The sequence below is a fragment of the Pan troglodytes genome, chromosome 5 (assembly GCF_028858775.2).
Source record: "Pan troglodytes isolate AG18354 chromosome 5, NHGRI_mPanTro3-v2.0_pri, whole genome shotgun sequence".
Taxonomy (NCBI): Eukaryota; Metazoa; Chordata; class Mammalia; order Primates; family Hominidae; genus Pan; species Pan troglodytes.
Window position 1 is genome coordinate 47,584,355 of NC_072403.2, and position 16,019 is coordinate 47,600,373.

Consider the following 16,019-nt stretch of genomic DNA (forward strand, 5'->3'; position numbering starts at 1 on the left):
TAAACAAAAGCTTCCTGAACAGGTGCGAGATTCCTGGAGGCAAAGGAAGGGCTTTGTGGCCTCCTAGGAACCTTTCAGCCTAGGGAAGGGAAGAGAGAAAAAAATACCAAACTTGGGATTTTTCTCAGCCCCCTCTGGCAGAGGAGGCAGCAGAGGAAGTCCTGATGAACTAGGAAACAGAACAAGGACATCACATAATCCTCATGGACAAAGCCATTCCAAATTACGGAGGTGGTCATGAGTCATTGTAGGGCCTGGGGAGTGGGCATCAGATGGCCCAGACCCAAACAGAGTGAGGGGTGGAAAGGTATCCTATGACTCCCAGGAGCCAGCAGTCCTGCCCATATGATGCTGTGGGAAAGGCCAAGTGCTTGGGTTCAAGTCTTAGCCTTGGGCTGGACTCAATTGTCTGGGCATGGCCTCAGTCTCCCCATCAGTCAAGCAGGGCTTGCCAGCTGGGGCCACGTCTACCTCATAGCAGTTGTGCTCTAAGTGAGGAGGCTGGGTGTGAAAGTTGTCTGCAGGTGTGAATTTGTGGGCAGAGGGGAGGTGTCACCATTCTGGTCACTGTTCAATGTTGCTCCGTCCAGGCCCACTGGGGGCATCCCTGCATAAGTTCCTTTGGGGAAAGTGTCCCATCCATTCACCCATTCATTCACACATACACACACACACACCATCTGAAAGCCCAGACTGGGGCAGAGCAGCCTAGTGGTAACCCCAGCCTCAGTCTCTCCTTACTAGATAGGGGCAGGAAGGCCTCAGGCCAGCTTTTCCTATTACCAGGAGCCCTCTGTTTCCTCTCCAAAAGCCTTGGGTCTTTTAAGATTTTCTTTTCCAGAGCTTGTATATCATGTCATTCACTGCAGGAGATGAGAGAGGCAGGTGAGCAATAACAATGTCCACTCCTTTGGGTTCTAAGGGATAAGTAGTCGGAGTGTTTTACCACAGTTCCTGGCACACTGGAGATACTTCATAATATAGCCTTTTATTATATTAGCTGGCAACTTCCGATACAGAAACATAGCAAACCCAAGACACCTGGTAAGTGTGCACTGTTTGATTGAAAGGTCCTTGATATCAGAAGCAGAAATGAGGTCAATGGGACACGCACATGCTTTTAACAGTTTTAATGCCATGTTTTGGTCTTTTTCCCTTTTAGTGAAGTGTAACTTATCCTAGCAAGATGCATAGATTTGTAGTGTACAGCTCAATGAATTTTTACAGGTGTGTGGCCTTGTGTAATCACTGTTTAGATCAAGATGGAGAATGTCACCATCACCCTGGCAGGTTCCCTCCGGGACCCTGTCCTGCATCACCATGGCTGAGTGCTATGGTCTCCAACAGCACACAAAGGCTGTCATGCAGGATGTGGTCTTCAGTATATTTCATGAAATGGAACCGCTCTGCCAAGTGGGGACACTTACTGAGGACTGACCAACCCCTATTTGTGATGAATAAAGATCAAGAAACAAAGAGGCCGGGCGCGGTGGCTCACGCCTGTAATCCCAGCACTTTGGGAGGCTGAGGCGGGCAGATCACAAGGTCAGGAGATGGAGACCATGCTAGCTAACACGGTGAAACCCCGTCTCTACTAAAAATACAAAAAATTAGCCAGGCGTGGTGGCAGGCGCCTGTAGTCCCAGCTACTCAAGAGGCTGAGGCGGGAGAATGGCGTGAACCCGGGAGGCGGAGCTTGCAGTAAGCCGAGATCTCGCCACTGCACTCCAGCCTGGGCGACAGAGCGAGACTCCGTCTCAAAAAAAAAAAAAAGATCAAGAAACAAAGAATGAATTACATGAGGAAGCAGAGGCTCCAAAAGGGAGATCTGCACAATGCGCTTCAGTGGCAGCAGAGCAAGACCCCAGGTTGCGTTCTGCACCGCCTCTCCCAGACCCCCTGCAGGAATGCGCTGCGGGAGACTGCAGGGCTGGGGGCAGGGGGCAGTCAGGGGCTTGTTTTTAAATCTCTGAGCACCAGCAGGAGGTGGGGAGGAGGGAAAGGAAGGAGAGGAGAGAGGAAGGGCGGTCACACAAGCTCCTGGCCCACTTAATGGCCTCCTGTTCCCACAGCTCAGGCCCATCAGCCCCAAGTTTCAGCTCACATCCCACAGGAAAGGGTGGGAACTGGGGCCTCCTGGCTGGTCAGACTGTTGGCCCGGGACAACAGGGGGAGCAGCTTCAAAGGCCATTGCAGACCAGGGAGTCGCCCTGTCCTGTCCCACTGGGACCAGCTGGGCCCTGGCAAAGAAGACTGCCACTGGGCATGGCAGGACAGGGACGAGGGACATGTAGCTAATAGGAACATGAAAGGAGAAACTAGAAAAGGATTCCACCCCTGTGATATGCACGGACCGGCCCAGCCACCCATGTGGACCCTCTGTCTCTCCGTGTCTGCTTCTCTCTTTCTCTCTTCTCTCTCACACACATGCACGCACACATGCACACATGTCCATGTGCACACACGTGTAGCCGCATCCCTCAGGTGCCACTTGCAGTCTAAGGATCCCCTTAGCAGGCAGCCACCTTTCTCCTGGGTTGGGGAGTGGTGGGACTGAACCCCCACCCCTTGTGCCCCTGCACCCGCCTCCTGGGCACTCCATCTACTCCAGCCTCCTGCCTGTGTCTGCTATGCTTTGTTCTCTAGTTGTTTCCTTGCCACCTACCAGTCTCCTCAGCTACAAGGAAGTTTCAGAGAAATCACTTTTCTTCTTCAGAACCTCCACACCATCCCACCCATCAGACTTTCCAGAAAGAGATGCACGGCCCTCAAGGGCTGCTGGTCCAGTGACCCCCACACACTCAGTTATCACCCACTTGGCAAACGCTCCGAGTCCCTCCCACATTGCACTGCGCAAGGGGCCTCTGTTCAATCACATTCATCCCCACGAACACTTGATGGGATAAACAGCAACACCAGCAGGATAGGAAACCGAGACTCAGAAAGGTTAAGTAGGCCGGGCGCAGTGGCTCATGCCTGTAATCCCAGCACTTTGGGAGGCTGAGGCAGGTGGATCACTTGAGGTCAGGAGTTCGAGACCAGCCTGGCCAACATGGTGAAACCCTGTCTCTACTAAAAATACAAAAATTAGCCAGGCGTGGTGGCACATGCCTGTAGTCCCAGCTACTTGGGAGGCTGAGGCAGGAGAATGGCTTGAACTCAGGAGGCAGAGGTTGTAATGAGCTGAGATCGCACCACTGCACTCCAGCCTGGGCGACAGAGCAAGGCTCCGTCTCAAAAAAAAAAAAAAAAAAAGAAAGATTAAGCAGCTTGTCAGAAGTCACACTGCAAGAACACAGTGAAGTGGGGGTTCAAGCCCAGGTCTCTCAGGTATGTGACCACCACCAGCTCCAGCCCAGGAGAGGAAACCTGGGGCCCATAGGAAAGGTCTCCCCATGTAGATGGCTTGTTGTCCCCTGCACTCCCAGTCCTGCGCCCCCCTCATCCCATGTTACCCTCAGCGAATCCTACAGAGGTTCCCCAGAGAGGCCTGCATGCTCCTCAGCCCTCCCAGACCCCACCCACAGATACTTTTTGCTAAATAGCCAAGACATCCATGCCCAGGAGGCTCAGAGGGTGACAAATCTGAATCTCGCTGAGACAGTTAGCCCACCCGAGAGCCTGGGTCGGAGGGGGCGGAAGGGGAGGCTATATGAGTTGGTCAGACAGAAATGTGATTCCAGGGATCAGAGATCTGGCACCAGACCATAGTGAGGTGAGGGTGGTAAGGGTTGGGGGAGGAGTGGGACTCAGCCATAGATGGCTCCTAGGACAGGAAAGGGGCCTGAGGGCGATAGAGGGGTTTAGAGACTGAAACTCCACTTGCCCCAAGTACCCTCTGGCCCACCCCAGCGAACCTGCTCATTTTCCCTGCAGGAAAGATCAGCTAAAGTTTTCATGGATGCTACGTCAGCCTATGTGGTCAATGAGGTCCCTCCCCAGGGAAGGTGAGGCCTAAGACTCTATCTGATTGGTCAGTTCATGCCATTGTGGACTTGGGGCCCACAAGCTCTGACTCTCTGAGATGAGTCTGTTTTGCAAGGACTCTCTCAGCCTCCATGGGCCCAGCACAAAAGCCTACCTAAGGCCAGAGTGGGACTGGAAGACCTGCATCGGTATGCACCACCCAGCTGCGTGACCTTGGGCAAGTCCTGTCCCCCTCTCTGGGCCTCAAGACCCTCACAAATAACATGCAGAGGCTGTGTGGGACCTCTCATAGGCTCTCCGCCGCCTGCCTGGTGTGCTGATGGTTCTGGCAGCATGGATGTGTGGAGGGCTGGTCTGGTGGAATCGGCCTACAGGGCTGGGAGGGGAAGAGCCAGGCACCGGTTTCACTGTCCCATGTGCTGGCTGCCCCGGCACTGGGGAGCTCCCTCTTCAGAGCCATGGCAGCCTTAGGATCCAGCCTTTGCTTTTCCATCTCCTCAGGAGAAAAGAATCCACACTCCAGCATCTTCTGCTAGCTGCCAGCTGCTTAGGGCAGGGAAGGCTCGTTGACTCCAAGTGTGAGAAGAGGCAGGCACAACAAGCACAGCTGGGCACACAGCGGGCATGCAGAGCAGCTTCTGGCTCCTGGTCCCAAACCCAGCCGCAGGCCCAGGACCCCCTGCATCTGTCCTGAGTTCTAATAATGGCTCTCAGGGTCCCAGTGCCTAAGCCACCCCCGCCTCAGCCCTCCCTGCCCCAGGCCCAAAGTCCTCAGAGCACTCCAACCCCACCAGTGCCTGGCTCCTGCCCCTGCTCCTGGGGCTGCTCCTCCTCCGTCGTCTGCTGCCCCAGCCTCCCCAGCCTCCCCAGCCTCCCCAGCCTCCCCAGCCTCCCTGTGGCTGGTCTGCTGTAAAGAACGACTCCCTGGCTTTGTTTTTGAGAGTCGAACCTGCTTCTGAGTACTTTGGAAACAACCACTGTACAACTGAAGTAGCCAGGTCTTCCTAAACAAAAGAAGACAGTGGAGAGGGGAATGGAGGAAGAAAGGACAAAAACACCTATGAGCATGGACGATTGCATTAAATTCACAGAAGGTGGCCTGTTTTCTCTCAGGTGCAAACCAAGAGGCATTAGTACTATGCACACTGAGTGCGTACTCTGCACCAGGCACTGTTCTGCATTGATATGTGTTACTGATTTAATCCTCACCACAGCTCCATCCACCATGATGGAGGCGTTCACATATCCCCTGTTTTACAGAGGGGGCAACTGAGTCACAGAGAGGCTGAAAACTTGCCCGAGGTCACACAGTTGGTAGGTAGCAGAACTGGGGCACCTGGTCTCCCCACAGTGTGCTGGGTGCCCCTGTGGAGAGTCTGTCTGGAAAGTGCCAGAGGAGGCAGGTAGGGGGTCTTGAGCCCATTAGTGAAGGGGCTCTTGGCTAAGCAGGTGGGTGCAGGACACCAGCCTCCCCTCAGCTCTTGTTTCCTCTAGAACTACTCCCATTCAACCCTCCTTCCCCTCAAGATATCCTTTCCACCCAAAACCACCCAGGACTACCCTTGCAGTTCCCCAACAGAGCCTCTGACCCCGCCTCCACCTCCTCCGCGTCATCTGTCCTGAGTCCGCCCTCTGGAAGACAGCCGGGCTTAGTGGATCACGAATATGCTCTGGACCCTGACAGACCAGAATTCAAATCTGGCTTTGCCATTTGTCAGCTTTGTGACTGGGGGCAGGTGCTTAACCGCTCAGAGCCTCAGTTTCCCCATCTGTACAACAGGATGGCGGTAATGCCACCTTCCTCAGAGTCAGTGAGGGGGTAAATGGAACTGAAATATGTGATGTGCCTAGCACCTTGGAGGTGGTCTGTGAGTACTAGCTCCCTGCCTGGGTGACCACCAGCCATCTGGCTGGACGGTGAGGGCCTTAGATGGGAGAGGGCCTCTTAAGGCATTGCACGCCCTGTTTGCTGGTTAGAAACAGGCTCTCAGGCCCTGCCCAGACCCACTGAGTCAGAATCTGCATTTTAACAAACTGCCCTGGGAGATGTGTGGGCACATTAAAGACACTTTACTTGTTGCCTTCTGGGGACTTAGTTCCCTGGTTCCAAGCATGAAAATTGGTGGCGGGTGGGAGAACACAGCAGGGAAGCACAGGCCCCTGGTGGAAGCACAGAGCTATTTTAAAGGACAGGCAGGGCCCTTCTGAGCCCCACAGGGAAATTAAGCAGCCTGATTCTCAGGCCCAAGAGCCAAGGTGGAGGCCAGAATGCAAGGCTGCAGGTGCGCTCTGGCTCGCTGGGTGCTGGGGCTCTGGCCCGTGCAGGAGGGGAAAACAATCCAGGTCTATGGGGAAACAGCTTCAAAGCCAAGATGGTTACCAGTGGAAAAGCAACCCAGACAGACCATATGAGACACACCCATTCATGCAAACACCACCTCTCACACATAAGCCACTGTCCACACATACACACTCACCAGCACACACACACTGCACCAGGACTTGCCTGCCTGCCCAAAGAGCGGCTCCAGAAGAGAGCAGACAACCTTTGGGACAGTGTGTGCCTGGGCCTGTGTGCTCTGCAGGAGGCCTGGGAGTGCAGAGGCTCCCACAGCAGGTCTAGGAGCCCACTCTCTCCTCCACACGGCTCTGCCTCTGCCTCCCACCTGCCTAAACCCCAGCTCCATCTGAACAATGAGAAACCTACGTCCTGCTCACCTGAGGTTGGCAAGGACCCAAATTTTAATTGGTCACCTGCCTGCTGACTCCCCTCTCCCCCAGTACACCACCATCCTCCTCACCAGGTTGCTGGGGGGTAATCAGCAGAGTGGAGCTCTGACTTCAGGGTTCCCTGAGAGGCAGCCATACCGCAAGGCCTGTGCCCACTCCCATGTACACTCACACGGGACAGCTGTAAAGTCCACCCTCTTCCCAACGACACAGCTTCTGAAGGGCCAGGGACCCTCATCCACCCTGTCCATGAAGAGGTGACAGCTCTCAACTCCACACCCATTTTCAGCTCAGAAACACACACCCACTGACCTTCTTCACCACTGCAGGCTGGACCTCTTCCACCACCACAGGGCCCCCCAGGCTCAGATGGGCTCCAAAGAAACCCTAAATCATGGGGCCAGAATCCCAAGCAGGCCTAGGATGTCCAAAAAAGAATCATCAACTAGGGAGGGTCAGTCTGGTCGCAGCAGGGTGTGTGATTTCATGGGTTCTGGAAAGGCCCTCGGCCCCAAAATATCTTCCCTCTGGGTCCGGAAATCCCTCCCAACCCTCAGATTCACTGCCGGGAGAGGCTCCCACCTGAAGCTCTCGTCAGCTCACACCCCTGGGAGAGGCAGCTGACAGCTGGCCTGAGAGCGGCCAAAGACGGGCGGGGGAGAGTGGGTGCCAGGCCTGGTGACCGTCATCTCGCCAGGGCCGCCCTGCCCACGAGTTCCCACCAGGAGAGGGCGCTCTTCCTCCCCAACACCAGAGCACGGGTCCCCAGAATCCAGCACCTCTGGCCAGGGAGAGGGGCCTAGCAAGGACAGGGGCCTCAGCATGGCCTTCCATGTCCATGCCAGGGGAAACCAAGGCCTGCCCCAACTGTCCCCTTGAGGAAGCTGAAGTGCCAGACAGCTGGAGGGGATGGGAGCCCTGAGAGCAGGGAGGTGGGGGGCAGAAGGGGGAATTAACCAGGTTCCAAAATAGCACAGTTGGTTCTGCCTCACTTCACCCTGTGCAGTGTCTGGCAGCTTCTGCTTTCGATCTGAGTCACGCCTGGTGGGGGCAGGACGGGGCAGCCAGTGCTGGCAGAGGCCACTAGACAGCACAGGCAGTGGCCCAGGAACTCAGCGGGGGCTCTTCTCCCCTCACAACACACACCTACACCCACCCCCAACCACCCTTACACCCCCCCACCCCCATCCTGCCCAAGAGTTGGGGTTCTGGGAAGAGCTAACAGGGGCCCACCCCAGGATTCCCAAATGCTGTCAGCTGCCCTAGACCCTGAATTCAGCTTTGCTCCTGCCCTGTCCATGTGCGCTCCAGCTGGCATTCCCACCCCATCTCTGTCAGGGAGCCACAGGAGGAGACCTGACCTGGAAGCCACCATCTCCCCCCGATAGAGGAGAAATGGCCTCCTATGGCAACATTCCAACAGCCCACCAAGTCACCCACCCACCGGATGGAGTGAGTGAGCTGTCCCCCAACCTGCCCCCATCTCCCCCCGCCCACACCCAGGTATGAAAGGAACAGGAAGCAAAATTCACACACACACACTTCCAGCCCTTTTCCTGTCCTTAAACACCATAAGAAGCACTCTGCCTTTACCAGGACAGAGCAAGGAGTGGGGTGTGTTGAACTCTGCATGTGATGGGGTCGGGGGAGGAGCATCGGGAAGTCTGCTCTCTCATCATCATTCTCTTCCACTCATCTGGGCTCCATGCCCTCCTGCCTGCCCAGCCCCAAGGCTCGGAGCTGCTCTGCTTTCCCCCATAGAGTTGAGACTCAGGCAGCAGCTGCCTTACACCTTCTCCCTGGACCCAAGATGCTTGAGCTCAAACCTGAGACATAAACCCCACCTTCCAATGCCTGAACCGATCCTCTCTGTTCTCCTCCCAACAACACACCTGCCTGGAGTGAGTGCAGCCACCTTCCTATCCAAGTGGCGGAGTGGGGAGATGATAGACTCGGGCTGCCATGGCTGGGCCTGCCCACAGGGTAGGGAATGGCACAGGCAGACACACTCCTACCCCTGCCACCCCAGCACACGCACCCAGAGCAGACCTGGTTTGGAAATGAAACATCAAGGGGAAAGGCTGGGGCTGGTGGCTGGAGGAAGAAGTCAGAGGGGCTGTGACTTGGCGTGCCTGCCTGTGGCCCAGGACCACGTCTCCAGGGGGAGCACACCACCAGGCCCAGCCCCTGCCCCATCCCCATCTCCTGCCCTTCCCCTAGCCCCCACCCCAGAAGGCCTTACCTACACGCCACTTCCCTCTTTTAATTCTTCCCATTCCCTCAGCCCTATAGGGTGCGAGACCTGTAGCCTGAAGCTGGGAGGGCTGGGGATGGGAACAGGTGGAGCCCAGGGGAAGAAGGCTCCTCTCCAAGAAGCAGACATGACAGAGCCTGTGCCAGGGCAAACAGGTATGCCACCGCATGAAATTACTCCCCCACAAAAATGTCCCTGAATTGTATCCTGTTCCTGACAGAGACACAGAGGGAGGCTACTAGGAGGCTCAGTTCCTGGCTGACTAAAAGGCAGCCACGTGGCGGCCATGGGGCTAGGGGAAGAGGCAGGGGCAGTGACAGAAAGGAAAAGGAAGTCAGAAAAACCACTACAATCACAGTCTCAGGATGCTAGAGTTGGGAGGGAAGTGGAAGACGGCTCTAGGCTCTGTGGCGCCCAGCACGTCTGTACCTCCCTCTAGGAGAGGATGCCATGCCACAGGGGCATTGCTGGCCTTGCACAAGGCCTGGGATGGGCGAGCCAGTGTCTGGCACATGGCAGGCGCCTCAGTCGCACAGGTCACTTTCCTCTGCTGTGAGTGCCTGGAGGCATCCTGACAGCTTCCTCTTTTTGTCCATGGCACCTTGTAGATGCTCCCTAAGTATCTGTGAAACACAGTGAGCGTGGAACTGGCGACTGGGGAAGGGTCTGCCTGGGGAAGCCTCTTGGACATAGAAAGGGAGATGTGGGAAGAGGGCTTGGCAGACCCCCAGGGCTGGGCTTGATGAGGTGGCAAAAGCTATCAGGGCCCTAGCCACATGCTCTGGGCCCTCACGATGTCAAAAGTGCCCACCTGAAGATTTCCAGGTGCCAGCACCTGAATTGGTGCCTGAACCAATGAAGTTAGCTCCCTCCCTTCCCCACCACCTCTTAGCCAAAGACACCTATCACTTGACTGGGGAACTCTAAAGCATATTCTGCAGAGGCCTCCAATGGCAGTGAGCCTCAGATGCCCACAGTCACCTTGCTCCTTCACACACATTTTATCAGCTTCCTTGCCTTCCTGTCTCATGAATCCTACTCTACCACTGGTGCTCCCTGGGGGAGCCTCCCAAATAAACTGTTTGCACTCATATCCTTGCCTCACCCAATGGGCCCTGAGGAGGCAGTTATGACCTGATACTGAATAGCTAACTCTAAAGCTTAGAAATAGGGGCCAATAAAAGGGTCAGAGTAATGCAAGCTAGCCCACCCTACAGGGAAGGAGAGAGGCAGGTGTGAGCTAGGGGAAGACCAGTCACTGGGGAGACTGGTCAAGCTGGATGCAATGGCCAAATGTGTACTTGGAACTTCCCCACTTGGCGGAAGGTTAAGACTGCCCTCAGAAGGAGAGCTGGGATGGTAGAGAGAAGAAAACAGGACTTGCCAGAGTTGCAAGTTGCATGGAGAAGAAACCTCCATACCGGGGGTAGTGATGGCAACATTAGGTTGCTGGTAGCAAATGCCAATAGGACTAGAAGCCCAGCATTGCCTTCTGCCCCCAGGCTGCTCCTAGGATAGAGCTATAGAGCTCCAGCATTCCAGAACCTTGGCATGCCCGTTCATTCAATAACACAGCTATTATGTTCCACACTTAGAACTAGGCACTGGTGACACCAACAGAGGCCATTTGATTAAACACTAAGAGTGTGGGTTTTGAACCTAGTCAAGCTGAATCCCAGATCTGTCACTTTCTAGCTGTGTGACCTTCATCAACTTACTTAAATTCCCAGGGTCTCAGTATCCTCATGTGTAAAATTAGGACAATATCCATCCTGGAGAATTTCTGTAAGGATTAAACATAAAGTATCTAATGCAGTACCTGGCACAGGATAGGTGCTCAATAAATATTAGATGGATGCATGTATATAATGGATGGATGGACATAATGGATGCATGCATAAATGGATGGGTGGATGCATGAAAAAGTAGATATAATGGTGGGTGGATGGATGGATGGATGGATGGATGGATATAATGGATGAAAAGGTGGATATAATGGATAGATGTATGCATGGATAGATGGATGGATGTTTAAAAGGAGATGAAAAAGGCACTAGTTGTCTGCATTGTTCCCATCTGGTTCAATATCCCTTTCCATTAAATTTATTTTTTATTTTTATTTTTGAGACAGGGTCTCACTCTGTCATCCAGGCTGGAGTGCAGTGGCGCAACCACATCTCACTGCAGCTTCACCCTTCCAGGCTCAAACGATCCTCCCACCTCAGCCTCCCAAGTAGTTGAGACCACAAGTGTGTGCCACTATGCCCCCACTAATTTGTTTATTTTTTGTAGAGATGGGGGTCTCATTATGTTGCCCAGGCTAGTCTTGAACTCCTGGCCTCAAGCGCTTCTCCTGCCTCGGCCTCCCAAAGTGCTGATCTTTCCACTAAATTTATAAACGAGAAAATAAGATTCCATCACTCCCTAATTTATCTATTTTGGAAATCTACATTTTCATTAAACAGGTTGATAAATATAAAGTAAGATCCTTCTAATGGGCCTTAGCCACATAACTGGGGCAGAGTCATTCCCTGAAGGATGTATAGAGTTACGTCAGAATACAGGATATCCTCCTGGCTCAGTTGCCTTCATACCAGCTCCCACCATGTGGTCATGCCATGCCAGTACCCATCTCTCAGCAAGTCCAACTCCACCCAACTCCTATTCCAGAGAAGGTGGGTCAGGGACCAGATAAAGGAAGGGGAAGCCAGGTAAAAGCACAGCAGGGACAACAGGCCAGGATGGCCAAGGAGAAGAAGCCAAGAACAGAACGCAGGGATTTGGGACAGGGGTGACTAGGGATCAGAAAGAAGAGGCTGAAGAGCAGAGAGGATTTATTGTCTTTGGAGAAATGAAGAAAGAAAATATTCCTCAGAGAACAAGGGAGCAAAAACAAAATGAAACAGATGGAGCAACATAGAAAGACCATTTTTTTCCTGCTGCATCACCCCCAATTGCTCTCCACTACCTACCAGATAAAGTCCAAGCGCTCTAGTTGGGCCTCCAAAGCATGCAGGATCCCTCTCCCTAAACAAACACTGGGTGCAGCCAAGGGGACCTCCTTGCTCTCTCACCCCAACCCAATCTGGGCCCCCAGACCCTCCCCCAGTTCCTCTCCCACAGATTATCCAACTTCTCCTCCTCTCTGGAAGCCCTGCTCCAGGGTCTCCTCCTCCTCCAGACAGCACACCCTGACTTCACCCACCTCTAATCACCATTTGGGCACAATTACTTACTCTGTTCCAAGCCTGGTTCTGTGTCTGAAACAGGAATACAAGGATGAGTAAGACAGCCCTTGCCCTATGGTTCTTACAATCCAGCTTGGAAAAAACATCATTACCTGATAGCATATATTGTATTTCTTCTACCACTATGGATACTACTAAAACTTGTATTGAGTTGTAAAACCATCTATCAAGGATGGCTTCTAAAGCCATGATAGAGCCAGTGCCTGGCCCTTGGCTTTATCATGTATTAATTCATTTGGCCTTCCCAATGACACTAGGAAGTAGGAAATACTACTGTACTCATTTTACAAATGAGAAACAGGTACAAAGAAGTCACCTCTCTGGTTTTCTCAGCTGCAGTGTGAACTCCTTGAGGGCTGTCCCTTGGTTTCCTCCTCTCCCACACAGGCTCCAGGTAGAGGACACTCGGACATGGCCCTCTGGGCTCAACGTCCCCACCGCTGTGGCCTTAGGTGAAGGTGTGCTGACTGGTGGGTGGGAATAGTATACATGCAGGAAAATGAGCGCCAGCAGAATGGAGGAGACTGGCCTCCCAGGTGGGGTATGAAAGGACACAGTCTCGGTGTCCCCTTCCAGCATCTCTCTTCCCTGCCTGTCCCCAAGGTCCAGCCCTGGCATTTCACAATCCTGCAGTCACTGCAGAATTCCCTGTCCCTTTGCTAAGAGCGCTGAGGTGGTATAGAAGGAGGGAGCCAGGCTTCATGCCCAAGACAGACAGGGGAACAAAAGGGTGGGCCGTTGGAGAAGGGAGGAGCCTTTCAGCTCCCCCAAGCCCCAGCGGGTCAAGCCTCTCTGAGTGAATAAGCCTAGCCTGGAAAGTAAAACACAGGGCAGGCCCCAAAAGGGTCATGTCTGGGCACCCTCACCTTGGCAGGGGGGTGGGGGAACATGGGCCTGCGGCAGAGGCAGGGCCCTCATGGCACCGCGCTGGGCTGCCCCCTTGGCAGGCTCACCCAGCTCAGAGGCCTCTTCAGGCTGGGAAAGCTGAGGAGGTGGATGGCTCAGACCCAACTTAGAATAGAACCATCATGGGGCATTGAGCGGGGTTCTGGGTTGGTGAAGGGGGCTTCGCACCAGCCTACAGAGCTCAGCAGTGGGGGTCCAGTCCCCAGCCCCGGCCATACCTCACCTCAATATTTCTATCCCCTCCTAGAAGGCACAGTGGATGTACAGTGCAGGTAGAGCAGGGAAACTGAGGCACAGAGCCTGTCCTCCAGCTCTGGAAACCTGCTCTGCCTGTCTGGCCACCAGCACCATCCTTGAAAATGAACCCCCATATTTCTCACAAGCACACAGGACTCCAAATCCTACCATTCCAGGGTCCTACAGGACTCCAGATCCTACCGTCCCAGGGTCCTCTTCTACCCTGGGGACATATATTTTCGAGAAAGAGGCTCCCCAAAGTGGGGCTGTGGAAAGAGGGCACTGTGCCTTTTCCTGAGTCCTGGTCTGGGATTGGGTGACGAGACCAGTAAAGGGCTCAGCCACAGCTCTGGGCTCCAACCCTAGCTCTGCTTCTCACTAGCCATGAGGCCTTGGGCAAGTTACTGAAGCCTCTCAGGGCCTCAGTTTCCTCCTCGGGGAACAGGACTAAGTCTCCCTGCTCTTGTCTCTCATAGTTGATAGTATCCAAAAGGTCCTGGTACCCCACCCAGGACTCATACCCTTAATCACTAGTCCTCCCTCTTCCTCCTCACCAGGGGCCCAAGGGCTCAAGCACTGGCAGGGGCTGCTGAGGAGCTGACGGAGCCACTGCTGTTGATAGAGCCGGTGCCAGGCCCTGGGCAGGCACGGGGCCCAGGCACACAATGGGGCTGTGTGTGCACCCAGCGTTACTCTGGAGTGGAGCTGGGCAGGCAGGCTGGCATCTGGGGTCAGGCCAAGAATTCATGTCTCTGGAGAAAGCCTCCCCACCCCCTCCCAGGCAGCACAGCTCTTTCCAGGGGTGAGCAAGCACCACCCACTCCCCCACCCGGCCTAGGAAGGGAATGGGAACTTGCCCTGGTGGCAGGTACTGGGGAATGGGGACTCCTGAGTCTAGCCACTGGCTGGGCTGCTCGCTTGCGAGGCATTTTGGACCTATTACGTAATCTGGGGTTGCAGCCTCCTCTTTGGCCAGAGGGAGGGTGAAGTCTGCGGGGGCCAGGAGAAGGAGCAAGAGAAGTCTGGCTGCGACCCCCATCCCATACAGAGGGCCTCAGTCCTCCCTCCCCAGCTTACCAGGGCCCTGGGCTCAGCACAGGTTTTCTGAGGCACCCAGGACTCCTGGCCACCCAGGCTGCACCAGGGTGCTGGGGTACCCCAGGAGAGGAGCTGGCTCACTCCCCAGGAGAATGAGTCACCAGCTGGCTGCAGCCAGGATGGCGAGGCGGGTGGTGGGCAGGTGGAGCTTGTCCTCTCCTGTCCCTGGCAGGTCTTCTCAAGCTGGAAAGCCACTCAGCTGGTATCAGTGCTGACCACAGCATCCCAGCCCAGGCCTCATTGGGCCACTTCTTCTGGTGCAGGGACCGTCTGGCCGCAGAATTCAGAGAGACTTGATCCCCTCCGGTCCCTACGCTGACTCACTCTTATAGCTGTAGGCATGGGCAGCCTACTCCTCTAATTGTCTCTGAGAGGGTGTCAGGCTGCAGGGAAGGGCAGCCACCTACCCCCAGGGAGAAACGCAGTCTGAGGCGAGGAAGGAGGGGAGAACTCAGGCACCTGGTGGGCAGCAGGGAAAGGCAGACAGCCAGGCCACCTTACTCCTCAGGCTGTGGCCAAAACAGGGAGGGCCCCTTTGCATGAATCATTTTCTATTCTCCCCAGAGCCAGGAGGCACCCAGGAACAGGAGCTAACTGGCCCTGCTCCCTGGCTGGCTAGACATGTGGCACCCTCCCTCACGCCCAGTCATAACGACACAGATAGGCGTCCTGATGCATGCCACCCACATTCCCTGAAGGTCATACACAAAGTCACAGTGGCGGCCCAGCCCAGTGGACACAGTTGGATGGCCACCCATCCCCTGACACCCACAGGAACCCCCCAGCCTGAGCTAGAGTGGGCCACACCACATCCTGTAGGCCCCAAACAGTGCTGAGTCTGGGAGCACCTCAGCTCCGAGGGCTCCTTCCTGGTCAGAGGGCAAGGACCTTTCCCAGCCAAGACCACTGCACTGAGTCCCGTGTGTGCGTGTGTGTGTGCACGTGTGTGTGTGCGTGTGCATGTGTGCGTGTGTGCGCATGTGCATGCATGTGCGTGCATGTGCGTGCGTGTCTGTGTGTGTGTGTGTGTATGCATGTGCTTCTACCACCCCTACCCTGAGAAATCACTCCCATCCCCTGAGAAAAGAGACGGTGAGAACCAAAGGGCCTTCGGAACCTGAGCCCATCGTGTTTGTTTTCCAGATGAACAAACTGTAACTTACACTGGGGAAGTGTCTTTGTTCTAGACTATGAATAAGGCTGAACCTGGAACCCAGGCTGGGGTAGCTTATGGCTAGTCAGACAAAGCAGAGGATGGGGAAGAGGGAGCAGGGGCGAGAAGGAAGAAAAGGGAGGCGAGGGAAAATTCACCACCACATCAGAGGTGCGGCCTTGATGGTATCATTCCATTCATTCATTTCAAATATTTCTTGAGCACTTACTACATGCCAGCACTCTGGCAGGGCCTTTCTGCCCATATCACCCCTCTCTCCTGTGAGACACTGCTTCTGAGACGGACTATTGTCTTCAGGGGACCCCCATCCCGAGGGTGCAGGGAGACTGGGGCAGCGCTGGAAGCTCTACCCTTGAGTGGCGGCCCGGCCCCAGAGAGGCCCTGGAGGCAGCCTCCTCTGCCCTCCACACCTCAAGGGACTCCAGCCCTCAGGGAATCCAGTGAC

At 54.9% G+C, this 16,019-nt stretch overlaps 1 protein-coding gene across 9 annotated transcripts in view; it reads right to left on the minus strand.

Moving 5' to 3' along the window:
• The window catches only part of TFEB (transcription factor EB), a 51,805-nt gene that overhangs the window by 14,989 nt on the left and 20,797 nt on the right, over nt 1–16,019 (minus strand). Inside the window, exon 1 of one of the 9 annotated variants that reach the window (XM_016955455.4) lies at nt 6,970–7,551. The exons of the other annotated variants lie outside the window; for them this stretch is intronic. The gene's annotated coding sequence lies outside the window, so the exon portion shown is untranslated. Of the gene's footprint in view, nt 1–6,969; nt 7,552–16,019 lie in introns of those variants that run through there. 9 annotated transcript variants of the gene reach the window in all.